This window comes from Equus przewalskii, chromosome 15, assembly GCF_037783145.1.
Source record: "Equus przewalskii isolate Varuska chromosome 15, EquPr2, whole genome shotgun sequence".
Lineage (NCBI taxonomy): Eukaryota > Metazoa > Chordata > Mammalia > Perissodactyla > Equidae > Equus > Equus przewalskii.
Window position 1 is genome coordinate 30,491,636 of NC_091845.1, and position 13,897 is coordinate 30,505,532.

The window sequence follows — 13,897 nt, forward strand, 5'->3', positions numbered from 1 at the left end:
ACAACAGAAACACACAAAAGAATACATGCTGTGTGACTGCATTCACGCAAAGTTCAAAACAGGCACAACAAAATTATAGTGGTTAGAGATACATTCATTTAGAGGGTAAAATTATAAGGGAAAGCAAGGAAACCATCACCATAAAATCAGCCCAATGGTTACCTTGGTGGGGGAGGCAAGGAAGCATTGGGACTGGGAACAGGAATGTGGTGCGGGAAGGTGGAAGGAGGCTGGCAATGTTCTATTCCTTGCCATGAGGGTGTGGAGAGATGTGTTTGCTTTACATTAATTAGCTAAGCCATATATATATTTATATTAATTCTCTAAGCCATATATATATATATATATCTTCTGCACTTTTCTGTATGTATTGTATTTCACCATAAAGAGGACTAAAAATAAATAAGATAAATGAAAAATTTTAAATTAAGGACAAAAGAAAAGGAAGGAAGAGATTGATTTTAATGTATGGTCTAATTGCTGCCTGGATATTCAATTATTCCATAATAGGCTCAAACAAAAAAGTATAATCGCTGCATATAATCTTTACAGACGCTCTGTTACTACATCAGAGAGTCGATTCTCCTCCTCTTGGCCATCTTTCCTGACTTTAAGAGGCCACACCGGCCAACCAGATCATTATCTCAGGAACTGAGTAGCAGAGATCACCACAGAGAAGACGCTTTATGATTAATGATTCTTAATGATACCACTTATGGAGAGCTTATTATGGGCTAGTTATGCTAAGCACTTTACAGGTTTTGTTTCAATTAAACCCCACAACAACATTCTAGTACTGTTCTGATTTTCAGATGTGGAAACTGAGGCTTAAGGCAGCTCTGGGACTTGCCTGAGGCCTCTCAGTTTATACACAGAGAGTCAGGGTTCAAGTCCAGGCAGTCTGACTCTGGAGCCCACACCATCACAGTAAAATTTGTGGGTCTGTGTTTAGAAATGTCCTTCCCTGCTTCAACTCTAGCTAACTGAAGACAAGTGTTATATATCGAAGCTGGGGTGCGAGCTACAGCTTACTCTTGCTTCTTCTCCAACTTCAGGAAAAGAGCCAGCATTTGATGATTCCCATGCTGGCAGCTTTGTATAGGTCACTTGATCCAGGGTCACAACCACCCTGCTGAAGGGACAGTGCTGTCCCCTGTTTTCCTATGCAGCAACAATGAGGGACTGAATATTTGCCTGAAAGCTAACAATGCACTCAATGAACAGAAAGGAATCACAGCTGATAAACCCTGGGCCATAATGCATTAAATGTTGGGTTCTTGGGATCAGTGAGGAGTCCCAAAGGCTCCATTTGAGACCTCTCAGTTGGGGCTTCCTCTCGAGATAAAGGGTTGTCACCAAGAGTCTGCAGTTATCTCTTGGATTTCAAAACATTTGGAAGATTGTTGAGAGAGTCAAGCCGAAAATAGGATAGGGTAGAGCAAACATTTGAATTTGGAACTGCCAGTCTCATCCAAAGGCTGAAATTCTGGGCCTGTGATGCCAGCTGGGCCAATTAGAGTTCTTCCCTACCTTTGGTGTATGGACCTAGAGAGAGAAGACCCCTGACAGGGCTAGTGTAGACTTGAGGCTCCTGGCAGTCATCTGCTTATCATTTAGAGAAGTCTGATGCAGGAGAAGGCCCAGAGTCAGGGGAGACAAAAAGTAAAGAGAGGGGAGGAATTCCCATGTTCATCCATCTTTCACAGTTAAAAGGTCAGTAAGTTGCTTTCTCCAGAGTCTCATTTGAAATGGGGTTCCTTCGCTTGCCATCGAAAGAGTCCTGGCTACAACATGGGCATAGACTGCTTGCCTTCCGAAGGACCTTTTTAACCTTGAGGTTCTAGAACTCAGTCCCCAACTATTGAGATCCCACTTTGAGCCAAATACTGTCGGAGGCACAGTTAGTGAAATACACCCAGCCCTGGAAGAGCTGGTGGTGAATCTGAATCAGCAAGACTGATTCAAAAACAACTAAGCATGTAACTGAGTTCTGTGCAAGTCGGCTGTACAATGTCAATCGTCCCCGTGACCAGATTGATTTCCCTACCTTATCGCACCATAAAGTAGTTGACTTTGTGTCACTTGTGTCTCACCCCCCATGCCCACACACAATTACATGCCCTCCAAGAGTCACCCCATGGTCTAGGATTAGCCAATCAATTTTAATGCATATTTAAGAAATTTTTCAGTGTGCGAGTCAGAGCATGAGATGATAGATCACATAATAATTAAAGCATTAAAAGAACCCAATTGAGGATTCTCTTTCCGCCAGCAGATATCTTTAGGTCAAGAAGGTCTATAAAAACCAGAAGATCATTTTCATTTCTTTAAGACAGGCAAAATGGCTTTGAATGTAATTACATGTTCTTAGCACTTTTCCTCTGCCAAAGCTCCACATCTCGTTCCAATGAGGCCCATGAAAAGTTGAGAACTATGGGCATGTGAGCTGCAAACTGACAGTGTGGTATTGCTTTGAAGAAGTGAAAGCCCATTATATGGCCTGAATCAGTTTTTAATTAGAAATGATAACCCAGGGATATAGCTATAGGAAAGGGAAGCTTTCTAACAGGCGGAAGGCCAGTCTTGGCTCTGTGGAGCTCTGGGCTGCTCTTAGAACTGTTTTTCTCTTACCAGTCTCTCTGTGGCTCCTCCAGATTCCAGAATTATCAATTTGGAACAAGGAATATGCCTAATGCGGTAAATCAGCACTTATCTCTGCCACCCCTATCAAAGTTTGGCTTTATTACTCTCCTCTCAAGGATCTGTTATCTAAGGAGGCGAGATTTTCTTTTAAGGTGGAAGATCTTGTGTGCTGTCAGTTTTAATTTCCTTATTCCTTTAAAAGAATGAAACTTAATGGAAATGAAAAGTAGTGCAAAAATTTAAAAGAAAAATTTTAATTTTTAAAAATTTTAATTTTTAGTAAAACCTAAGGACTCTCTTTGTTCTGGGTAAGCTTTCATGATACTGCAGTTAAAAATACAACTTCTTTATATAGAATATCATATGTCAATTCTTGACTATGACTTAAAAATACACATTTACACCCTCAAACTCACCCAAGGTCATACAAGAGAATGAACACATTAAAATAGGAAATGGGCTTAGATTATGATCCTTTTAAATGAGAAACCAGATCTTGTCCCTCCTGCACAGCTTGGAAACTGGAGGCTTGATCAATGAGGCCTTGTAGGCCACAGTAAAAGACTCACAATAAAACCCAGTCTCATCTCTCATGATTCTCCTCCAACTCTCTCTTCCAGCCTTCCTGCTTTCTTCTTACTGGATCCCATCAAATATGACCCTAGTTTCCTTCTATCCCATAAACTTGCGTTATCCTGTAGTGCTCACCATCAGCTGCCATCATATTATAGATTTATTTGGTTTTCTATATCGTCCACCAGCAGCTCAGCGTCCAAGCACAGGGCCCTTGTCTCTTCCATTTGCCATGTGTCTCCAGTACCTAGAATAGCTTCTAGCATATCACAGGTGCTCAAAAAGACTTGCTGAGTGAATAAATGAGTGGCAATAACTGACATTTCTTTACAGTCTAGACCTTTCTCTGGGCCAGGTACTGAGCTAAGTGCCTTACTTCTCATCTTGAATCCTTGTAACAACTCTATGAGGTAGATACTATTATTTTCCTGTTTTGTAGATGTTGGAATGGAGGCACAGGTAGGCAAAGTAACTTGATCAAGGTTACAAAGTGAATTAGTCACAGGCCTAACTCAAACCCAGAGCCCATGCTCTTAAATACTAAATTAACCCTTCAAAGATTTGGGAATGTTGTTATATTGTCTATGAGTAGAAAAATTGTCTGAGATTCAAAATAGTCTATTAAAATTTGTATGTTATTTTGCCACCAGCAATACAATGGAGTTTCTCTAATATTTAAATATAGACTGAGTCAGGACCACCCTGTATGCTTGTACAGTCTCAGTATTGCTTAAAGGCCAGGCCACAGAAGGGAGTAGGGCTGAAATCCAGCCCTTGCTCCTGTGGCCAAGCCCAAAACCTGACACAACACAGTGTCTTCTAGGAGGAAGAGAGGCTGATTCTGGTTTGCACAAAGGTGTTGGGGAGACCAGGGGGGCCTTAAAAAAAAGAGTTATTGTGCTGGGGTACAGACACTTGCCAATGAAGGTTGTACTGGTGCCCAGGGCAGGTCAGGTGCCTTCCAGGATTGCCCGCCTGAGACTTCTGCACGTGTGCATGTCTACATACCCACGCTTAGACACTCGTAGAGACCCCGCCAGGGCCAGCTTCACTCTGCACTCCCTCCAGAGCCTGGGCCCCAGGCTGTGGTCACAGAGCAGCACTGTCCATGAGAAAGAGAATGTGAGCCCCAGACCTCAGTTATAATGTTCTAGTAGCTACATTAAGAACAGATTAAATTAATGTTAATAATATGCTATATTTAATCCAATGTATCCAAATATTATCACTTTGGTATTTTTATACTATAAAAAGTAGTGTAAAATATGTAAATATAAAAATTATTGAGGTATTTTACATCCTTTTTTTAAGAGTAAGTCTTCAAAACCCAGTAGATATTTTACACTTTCAGCACATCTCAGTTTAGACCATTCATATTTTTTAGTGTCCATTAGCCACACGTGACTAGCGGCTACTATAATGGACACCGTAGTTGTGGAAAGATTGATCTCTAGAATTAAACAGATCTGGTTCCAATCCAGCACTTGCTGTGTGACCTTTTCCAAGCTGTAAACTGGTGTTATGATATTTACCTCCTGGGGCTGAAGTGAAGACTAAACGAAATTTCCATACGTAAGGCCATACACCCCTCAGCACAGGAGCTGGCTGATAGATGCTCTGGACATATGGCTTCCCTTCCCCCCAGGAAAGAGAGGCTGCTGAGCATAGCCTTCAGGGCCCCTCTTCTCATTCCAGCTGAGCTTTTCAAGCCACTGCCTCTGTTTCCACTGTCTACCATGAGTAGGGAGGTCTCTGCCATGAGTGGGAGGGAGAGAGGAAGGCAGGCCCCTGGCTCGAGTTCCCTGAACCATCTGGCTGGGCTCTGGAGAATGGGTGAAACTTCTAGTCCTCTTGCACATTTATATGGCTCTACATATCCTCAGAGGTCTTTTCCTGGAAAAAATACTCCTTGAGGCCCGAAAGTGAGCAAGCAGCTCTCTCTCCTGTGGGTGCAACAGTCAGCTTCCATGTCCCGACTGGAAAAAATCAGACTCGGAGCATCTTGGGCTAGAAGGAAGTTTAAAGAGCATATAATTCAAACTATTGTTTTACAAAGGAAGAAACTGTGGCCCAGAGAGCGGATAGAACGCCCAGTCGCACACAGTGACGATACAGGCTTAAAAGTTGTGCAGTCTCTATCTGAACACACTGGAGATAGACCCATAGAGATGCCCCCAAATGGACTGCCGATGCCTCAGCACAGGATATATTCATCTTTGCCTTTTCCCAATCTGCATTTCATGCTAAGCACTAGAATCTCAGGAAATCAGGGTGATGTGAGATACTCTCCATTACCAATAACCCAAGACTTTGTTTTCTTGCCAATTTTCAACCCTTGATCTTTTGGTCCCATGCAGCACTTGAATGTAAATCAGAATAGCTTAATGGTGAATAACTGAAGTAAACCATAATTATTTGACCATCAATTTCATACTCAAAATATAGCATTAAAGATTTCATCTTTTCATTTTTGATAAGAGCCTCTCCTCTGGGTAATAGACTTTTTATCCATTAGCCCCAGAATTTTTTGGGTTGTAATCTAAGCTCACATACAAGGCAAAAAGAACAGAGTTATATCAACCTCACTACCTTTTAAATGATGGAGAGGGAAAAATATAATTACTCCATTAGGCTGTTAAATGTTTTGAAGCCTGACAAATTCTCAATGTGACTATCCTTGAGTATTTGTCTATAATCCCTCAGCAAATATACCTTTTATTCAACTACAGAGTTGTACACACTCCAGACACAAGTGCCATTAATTAAATAACACACTCAGCAAACTTTCAGAGCCATTAATTATCAAAGGTAGCCTGCTCCATGCTTGGCTCTAAAATTCTATTATAACAGAGAACGTAACTAGGGCAAGGGAATATGCTGGAGGAAGGTCACCCTCAGAAGCATGATAAGAAGAAGCTGTCAGACAAAGTAAATGACAAAGCATGTATGCCTTTTAGCTCTTCCTTTGCCCCTTTGGAGGGTTTGAAGGAAGGGAAAGTGTTTCACCTGGTAGGGACTTTCTTTCTCAAAATTAGTTTCTCTTGTGAAAGACGCAAGTAAATATAAAGTAATCCTTTTTCATTTCGCGTGAGTCTCAGGCAAAAGTAATATCAGCTGAAGATTTAGAGACAAATAAAGCTCCATCAGAAGGAGAAAGCGTAGGAGGGAGTCTTTGCTAGGCACAGATACAGGGAAGTGGATGTAAATGGAACCAACATGCAAGACAGAAGCCTTTCTGGCTTCAAGTGGACAATAAGAAAATGCTCAAGGGGTAGCATGAGTTTTCCAGGGTGGGTTTGCTCTGTTCTGCCTCCTCACTCCCACCGCCGAGCCTCAAAGCCCCTGTAGTTCTATTTGCCAGGACACGGTAGGATAAAGGAGGTAATAAGCCCTGCAGGGCCGCAGAAAATCATTCACAGCTACAAGCTTGAGCATCATCTTTCTTGCATGTCTGCTGTTCTTGTTGTTTGACTTATCCTTTCAAAGAGAAAACTGACAATGCTGAGTCTGTGGCCACTCTGTAAAAGACAGCCATGGGATGCGCTCCAACCTCGTGATAGCACAGAGGTATGTATCTCCCCTCCTAAGGGTGCTGGCCCCATGATGCCAAGAGCTGCTTTCTGTGCCCGCAAGGAGGCAAATGTGGAGGACTGGAAAAGGGACTCTGTTGAATGGAAAGTTAATTAACACTGGCTTATCGCAGGAAGTTATTAATCAGCATATTGGACATGCCACAGAGCAACAGTCTTGAGTTAGAAAACTTGCTGAGAAGTTGCACCGTTCTCTCGAGTCCAGCCTCACATCACTGGGTTTCTGGATGCTGCACCAGGGTAGCCCTTCCTATCTCTAGATGTAAGATAATTGCATTGCCTCAGAGATGCTCATGAGAGCGGCTCTCTGATCCCTGCCATTTCTCCCCTAGCTTCACCTTTACCCACTTACTGTAAGAGATTGCCACCAGTGGCTTTTGTAGTCCAATTTCTGAGGCCAGTTTATTAAGAAAAAGCTGAAAAGCAGAGGTCAGGGGTGATGCCCTTAGAAAATTGCTCACCTTGTTTTTGGTATGAGCAGAATGACTTTCCGTGGCTGTCTGCCTGTATCTCTCACCTGCTAGGAACTGAGTTACTTGTAAAAGAAGAAAGTTGTTACAGAGGAGTTTTATGTTAGTGTCTCAAGACTTTATTTTGTTGGGGAGTGTGGCTACTTGATTTTAAAACCATTTCGGTGTCAGTGCTGGTATGGATGCAAATCAGGTCATTTTATTCATCCTCCTGGGCAAGAAGTGCTACTTTTGAAGGATAACACTTGACGTATTTGTGTGGTTCTGCTAAGAATGCAGAAGATAGACAACCTTACCAGAAGTTGAATATTTGCAACTGAAACCTGTCTCCAGCATCTGAATCGCTCTGGGGCATCTGGAGCATTTTATTGGAAACACACTTTGGAACTGGCTCAAGAAGGGGACAGGCTTGGCGCTCTTCACCAGACACTCAATGATTCCCCTCCAGAGGCCCAGGCCACACTAGCAACAGGTTAGATCAGAATCTCTGGGGATGGGATGGAGGCACAGCAGTTTGTAGATCTCCCCAGGTGAGTCCAAGTCACTCAAGTTAGAAAACGCTCCTTGAAGAAACAGAAGGAAGCTGCGTTGAGTTTTTGTGGTTCCAAACAGTCATTTTACACTCTATCAAGGTAGATTGACTGTGGCCAGCTCCCATCCAGGTTCCCCTAGAGAAGAGAGGGACACAGATGTGTTTTCTTAGCTTCAAAGCAGAAGAGGCCCTCCTCCTCTGGGCCTATTGGAGTGCAGGAGGAAATGCAGTAAGAATAGGGGCCTCCTACATTGACACACTTTGTAAGAAGATGTTGCCGTGCATGCATGCGGAGGGTGGTTGGATCTGTTGAAAACAGGATTCTGCCCCACTTTTTTGTGGAAAAAAACTTTACAGAGCCTGATGACACCTGCATGTTCAAGGAGAAGTCAGCATGGTCTAGTTTTGACCCCAGTAGGATCCCTTTGGTACCTCTGCTTTCACCCTGTACTCACTAACTCATGATGACAAAATGCCTATCGACTTCAAAGACTTTCCTGAAGGTTTCAGGGAGAGACAGATAGGATATGAAGATCACAGCCCCCACCCCACAGCAAACTTACTCAAAACTTATTTAAACTTTCTCCATCAGACATTTTAATTTTCCTTCCAAATTCAAAGCTCCTGTCTGCAAAAACCTCTTCTGCTGTTCAGAGCAATGGTGGTGTGCCCTTCTGCCTTCATTCTCCACTCTGCAAAACAGACCCCCAGTAGGAGCTTCATAATACCACCTGTTATTTCTCAAGGGTGGCCTTGCAGGGGAACAGGGACAGTCTCAGCTCATCTGCCATGATGTCTACTAGGAATGTAGAAATATTTGGAAAGCACATGTTCACGGGGATCAAACTTCAGACATTCTGGTCTCCTGCTCTCTGTTTCTGGAACTCCAAAAGCCCACATGTTGTGGACTTCTCACCTGGCGCCTGACTGTCTATGGCCCTGCCTCTCCCTGTGTGAAGCGTTTCCTCAAATGGGCTGCCAGCACCTTGAGGATGTAATCACTCACCTCTTTGCACCCTCCTCAGAGCCTTACTCATACTCAGTAAATACACTTGTTGATATGCCCAGAGAGCACTGAAAACTCCACTGTCTAAAGGTGACATCAAAAGAAACTACAGACAGGAAGAAGGGCGCATAGTATATGAAGTCCAACCAGAAGATGAGTTTCCCCCATGACCCTCCCCAAGAATGAGACTGAATCGCTCCCTGGGTAGCTAAGTACTGACTTACACTTGCTTTGACCCTTGTGGTCCCGGTGGTTGCCTGATGGTTCTTGACTAGCAATGTAATACAAAGAATAAATGAGGAGAATGACAGTAACAGAGGCTCACATTTGTGAGTATTTATAACGTGCTATGCACTGCTCTAGGTGCTCTATGTGTGTTAACCCACTCAGCTCTCGACACACTCCCGAAGACACGTGTTTCACGTTGACCTGAGACACGCAGCTGCTAAGTGATGGGGCTGAACTTCAGACCCAAGTATCCTCAAAGCTCGACATGTTTTCTGACATGCAAAGCAAATTCTGCTTCCCACAAGCTTCCTGGCTAGCTGGAGAAAAAGAAACTGCTGAAGACAGAGCCTTAAGAAGCTAGATAGACAGTTTAGATGACAGAGCTGTGTAAAGGATGCATTGCAGAAGCACTGTAAGTAGACTGACAGAAAGCCTGCTCAGGTATGGATGGAGGCATCTGTGGAGATTCAGAAATTACAAGGCTGGTGTCCGGAAGGGCGGGTGCGGGAAATAACACAGGGCCACAACGTTCAAGAGACCAAAAATAAAACCGAGGGAAACTTCTCCTAGGACATAAATCTGCCCTAGACAGGCGAGGCGGAGGAAAAGAAAGGGCACATCCATTTTCAGGCCTGCACAGGTGCCTCTGACTCAAAGTCAATAAGTGTTCAAGGACAAGAGCAATGATGAATGATCAGGAGATGACCTGTATGTCCAGACGAGATGGGTGGTGCCGGGCGCCATAGGGGATGATGCCAATGTCATATAAGAATGAGATAAGCTCCTTTCTTGGCAGTGACGGAGATTGACTGGTGCATAGACCCTACTTTCTACCCCTCACTTACAGACATCAGTGGACCTGTGTGGGAGTATATCATGAGCTCAGACGTGAAAGCTGAAGCAGAAGTGATGAGGCTTCTGTGTTCTGGATCCCAGAAGGGACCAGATGTAATTCCAAAGGGATGCCCTACCTGACCTTTGCTCTCTGACCTTGTTATGAACTTATATAAAAAGTAAAGTGGTAGACTCACTAAAAACTCTCTCCGTGTACCAGAGGTTGAAGCGTGTGTTAGTGTGTCCTCACCTGGGTGAGGTTGAATGAGCCATATCAGGGATATCCTTGACCTGCACACTGGATCCAGCAGGAAGCTGGGTCTTTGTGCCTCAGCCTTCCAGGTCTGTGTCCGCATGTTGTACTCAAAGACACAAAGAGCAAACAATAATTGAAAAGCAATGTAAATCTTCACTGAAGTCTCTTGAAAACACTGAAAGGGAGGTCCATTTGTGCTTCTCAGTAATGTTTCTCAAAATCTTTTCATGTATCACACCTGTGATAGCTGACCCAAAGATCTCCTAGCGCCCTTTCTTTCAATCTTCCCCAAATTTTATTAAATCGAGCCTGTAAAATTCTCATCTTTCTTTCCCTCCTATTGAACTTTCTCTTTTCTGTAACTGTGTGTCCTGTCCATCGTCCTCCAAGCTAGCGGCCCCAGCTAATCTGGTTCCTGACCACATCCATGTTACTCATGTCAATAATTAAGGCCTGGAAGCCACGGCTCCAATAAGTTCTCCTTTGGGATAGAAGGAGGGTGTCAGAGCTATCAAATGCATTTCTATACCCTAGGAATTTTCTTTCCTTTCCAAATAAGATTAATGGGCTCCCCCTCCCCCTTCCTATTTTATGAGTAGAAATGATTTGTTTTAGGCCTGACCCAAATCCTTAAGGTAAGTTGGCCTTGAAGCAAAGCTGATTCTACCTGCCACACACTAGCTCACTGATTCCCCGAATCCAGGGGCCGGGCACCTCAGACTCATATGGACAGCTTGTTAAATAGCACAGACTCTTGGCCTCTCTCCGGATCTCCTAAGTCAGGACATGGTGAACAGACTCAAGAAATCTCTTTTTTTAACAAGCTCACCAGGTAATTCTGATAATGGCTATATTTGAGAATCTACTTTCACCTAATTAATAAAAGTCTGAAGTATACAGACTTTTATATGTATTTATTTGTATATAAGCTTGTGTCTGTAAAATACATTCTTAAGAGACCATGCAGCTGACCTTGGGGGCATGGGCTGTGGGCAGAAGGCAGAGAAAATGTGGGGATCCAGGGGGACAGACACCAGCAGGGTTGGATCCAACGTATTTCACATAATCTGCCCACATGTATCTGACTACTTGTAAAATGTTAATGGCAATCTAACAGATTAGCAGTAAGCAAACTTACATTTTGTTTATTGCCAGGACTCAAAGAATGCTATCAGTTATATCTAAATGTCTGTTTTTATGTTCTGTCATTTCCAGGCACAAAAAGTAACTCGAACAAATCCCAAGGCATAAGGAAATGGGCCTCATTCTCTAGGACTCTGCGGCATTGGAAATGAAGCTAAGAAGACTTTATTACATCCTACAATTCTGCAACCTTTTGCGAAGCATTTTATTACACTTGTGGAAGGCATGAGGGTTATATTTCAATCACGATGACTGACAGGCTAACTTTAAAACAACGGCATCGACAGCCCTTCCACGCTGCCTTGGCTGTGTACTTAGAATAGAACCTTGTCTAAATTGTCCCTTGGCCTGGATGGAAATAAAATGGTAGTTAAAATATTTATCTGTGTGTTGGCTCACTTAAAAATTGATATTCTGAAGGCCCTGAAAGGTACAACTGAGGAAGTTGATCTCCTAGAAGTACTGTGCTTCCTGTTGACCAAAGGTTTGTTAAGGCTGAAATAAGATTTAGAGAGTTTTCACCTTGGTAGGTAAGATAATAGAACTAGAAATGTACCACCTTTGCTCCATTATATTCCCCTCCTGCCTTGGGTGCAGAGAGGCAGAGCTGAAAGAGCTTAAGGTGGCAAAATTAGCTTCAGGAAACCAATAAACACATAATGTGGTGATGGGACACCTGGGACTGAGCCTTTTGAGTGGTAGGAATGCAAGGAAAGGGAAGGGAAAAGCTCTCAATGTTGGTTTGGAAAGCATGCCCCTTACCCATAATAGTCAATTTCTTTAAGGAAGGATGACAGAAGTAGGCTCTTTCTTTCCTCTGCTATATTAATAAAAGGTACGATTAGAGTTTATAGAGAAAAATAAAACACGTCTATAGCACTGCTACAAAGAACCAAACACAGGGTTTTTCTTGTTTATAAAAGCATCCTTGAGAATCTCTCTTGGCTTATGGGCTACTCCCTGACCCCAACACCATAACCAATGGATGGTGTGTTAGTTTCCCGTGACTGCTACAACAAATTACCACAAATTGGGTGGCTTAAAATGATAGAAATGTGTTCTCTCCCAGGTCTGGAGGCCAGAAGTCCAAAATCCAGCAAGGCTGTGCTCCCTCCAGAGGCTCTGGGGGAATTTCTCCTAGCTGCTACTGGCAATCCTTGGAGTTCATTGGCATCATTTCAATCTCTGCCTCTATCTTCACATTCCTCCTCTGCTCTACGTCTCCCCTCTGTGTATCTCTTATAAGGCCATTTGTCATTAGATTTAGGACCCACCTGGATAATCCAGAATGATGTCCTCAAGATCTTAATATCTTTAACTTAATTATATCTGCAAAGGCACTTTTTCAAAATAAGATAAAAATTGCAGGTTCCAGGGAATGACATGGACATATCTTGGTGGGGGGGGGGGGGGGGGCGGGTCACCATTCAACCCACCACTTAGGACATTTGGCCTTTGTTTCTGATTCAGTATAAGCTAACAGACTGAGTGTGACTGCATTGCGTCTTGTTTCAAATCTTCTTCTATGTCTTTGCCAAAGCCCTACTTATTGACAATGATTGGCAACACCTTCTTGAGACTGGGAAGCCCTCTGGTTCCCAAGCCTAGTCTGGGATGCTCCTTTCTTAGCTGAAGGTAAAAAGCCCTGCTATCTCAATAGGATGTGTTCAGAAGATAAAATGCCAATGAGGAAAATGGCAAGTAGTGATCATTTTCCCCAGCTCAAGAGTTGCTGATTTGTAGTCCAAAAACGTGCCCTAAAAATTCCAATTCTTCTTATCCCAGTGGGTCAAATACTGATTCCATCTCAGTTTTAATAGCGAATGTCACCCGAAGGCCTGGCCCTTGCCTTTGGGGCTAATTCCAGATTTTACCCATTGGCTTTCAAAGGAGTGAATAAATACTTAGTCACCGATGAAACAGTTGGTTGAGTCACGCTGCAAGTCTACCTGCAGTTTTCTTTCTGTTTTGTCTGTGTGAGTAAAGGAGCCTCATTTCTGCCTGTCTTCCCATGGATTTCCTCCGTTCAGTGTCTTCCTGTAATTCTGCCATGGTCTGGAGGCTGTGGAGGCTGTGGATGCAGAAAGCCAGCCCTGAAGCTCTGCTGCCATGCCAGCCCCGTGAGTCCCTGCTTAGCTGGAAGGCATGATAACCCAACGAGGACTGTTTTCAATGCCTTTTAAGAAATGCTTCAAGAACTAATAAAGCTTACTGATACCAATATGAGAAAAACCAACTACTACTCCATTTGCTAAGGTGGGTCTGGTCTGCATTGAGAAAAACAAAAGGCAGTGGAGAACAATGCTCGTCAAAATAAATGTCCCTGGTAGTAGGCATCTTTTTCTCTCTGATTTCTTCTTGGGCACAAATACCCACTACATTGTTTCCGTTTTTCTCAAGAGTTAGAGAGTTGATAATTTTATAGCAAAAAATAGATGATCGTAGGTGTGTATGGGGGTCCATTTCCATTATTGTGCTTGTCAGACAAAAACAGCAGAGCAGCCACTGTCTATATTGACAACATCCTGGAGGAAGACGTCTTCTGTTTATCTTTGTGTACTCACTTTTCAAACTCAAGGCCCATTCCTTATCTTTATTGTTCCACCTAAAATTCAAATCCAA

General features: G+C 43.2%; 1 protein-coding gene across 7 annotated transcripts in view; it reads left to right on the forward strand.

Annotated features, from left to right (window-relative positions):
* Positions 1 to 11,655, forward strand: part of FHIT (fragile histidine triad diadenosine triphosphatase) — a 1,361,197-nt gene extending 1,349,542 nt beyond the window's left edge. For all 7 annotated transcript variants that reach the window (XM_070576974.1, XM_070576975.1, XM_070576976.1 and 4 more), the window contains one exon: positions 11,348 to 11,655. The gene's annotated coding sequence lies outside the window, so the exon portion shown is untranslated. The remainder of the gene's footprint in view (positions 1 to 11,347) is intronic.
* Positions 11,656 to 13,897: the final 2,242 nt, after the last annotated feature.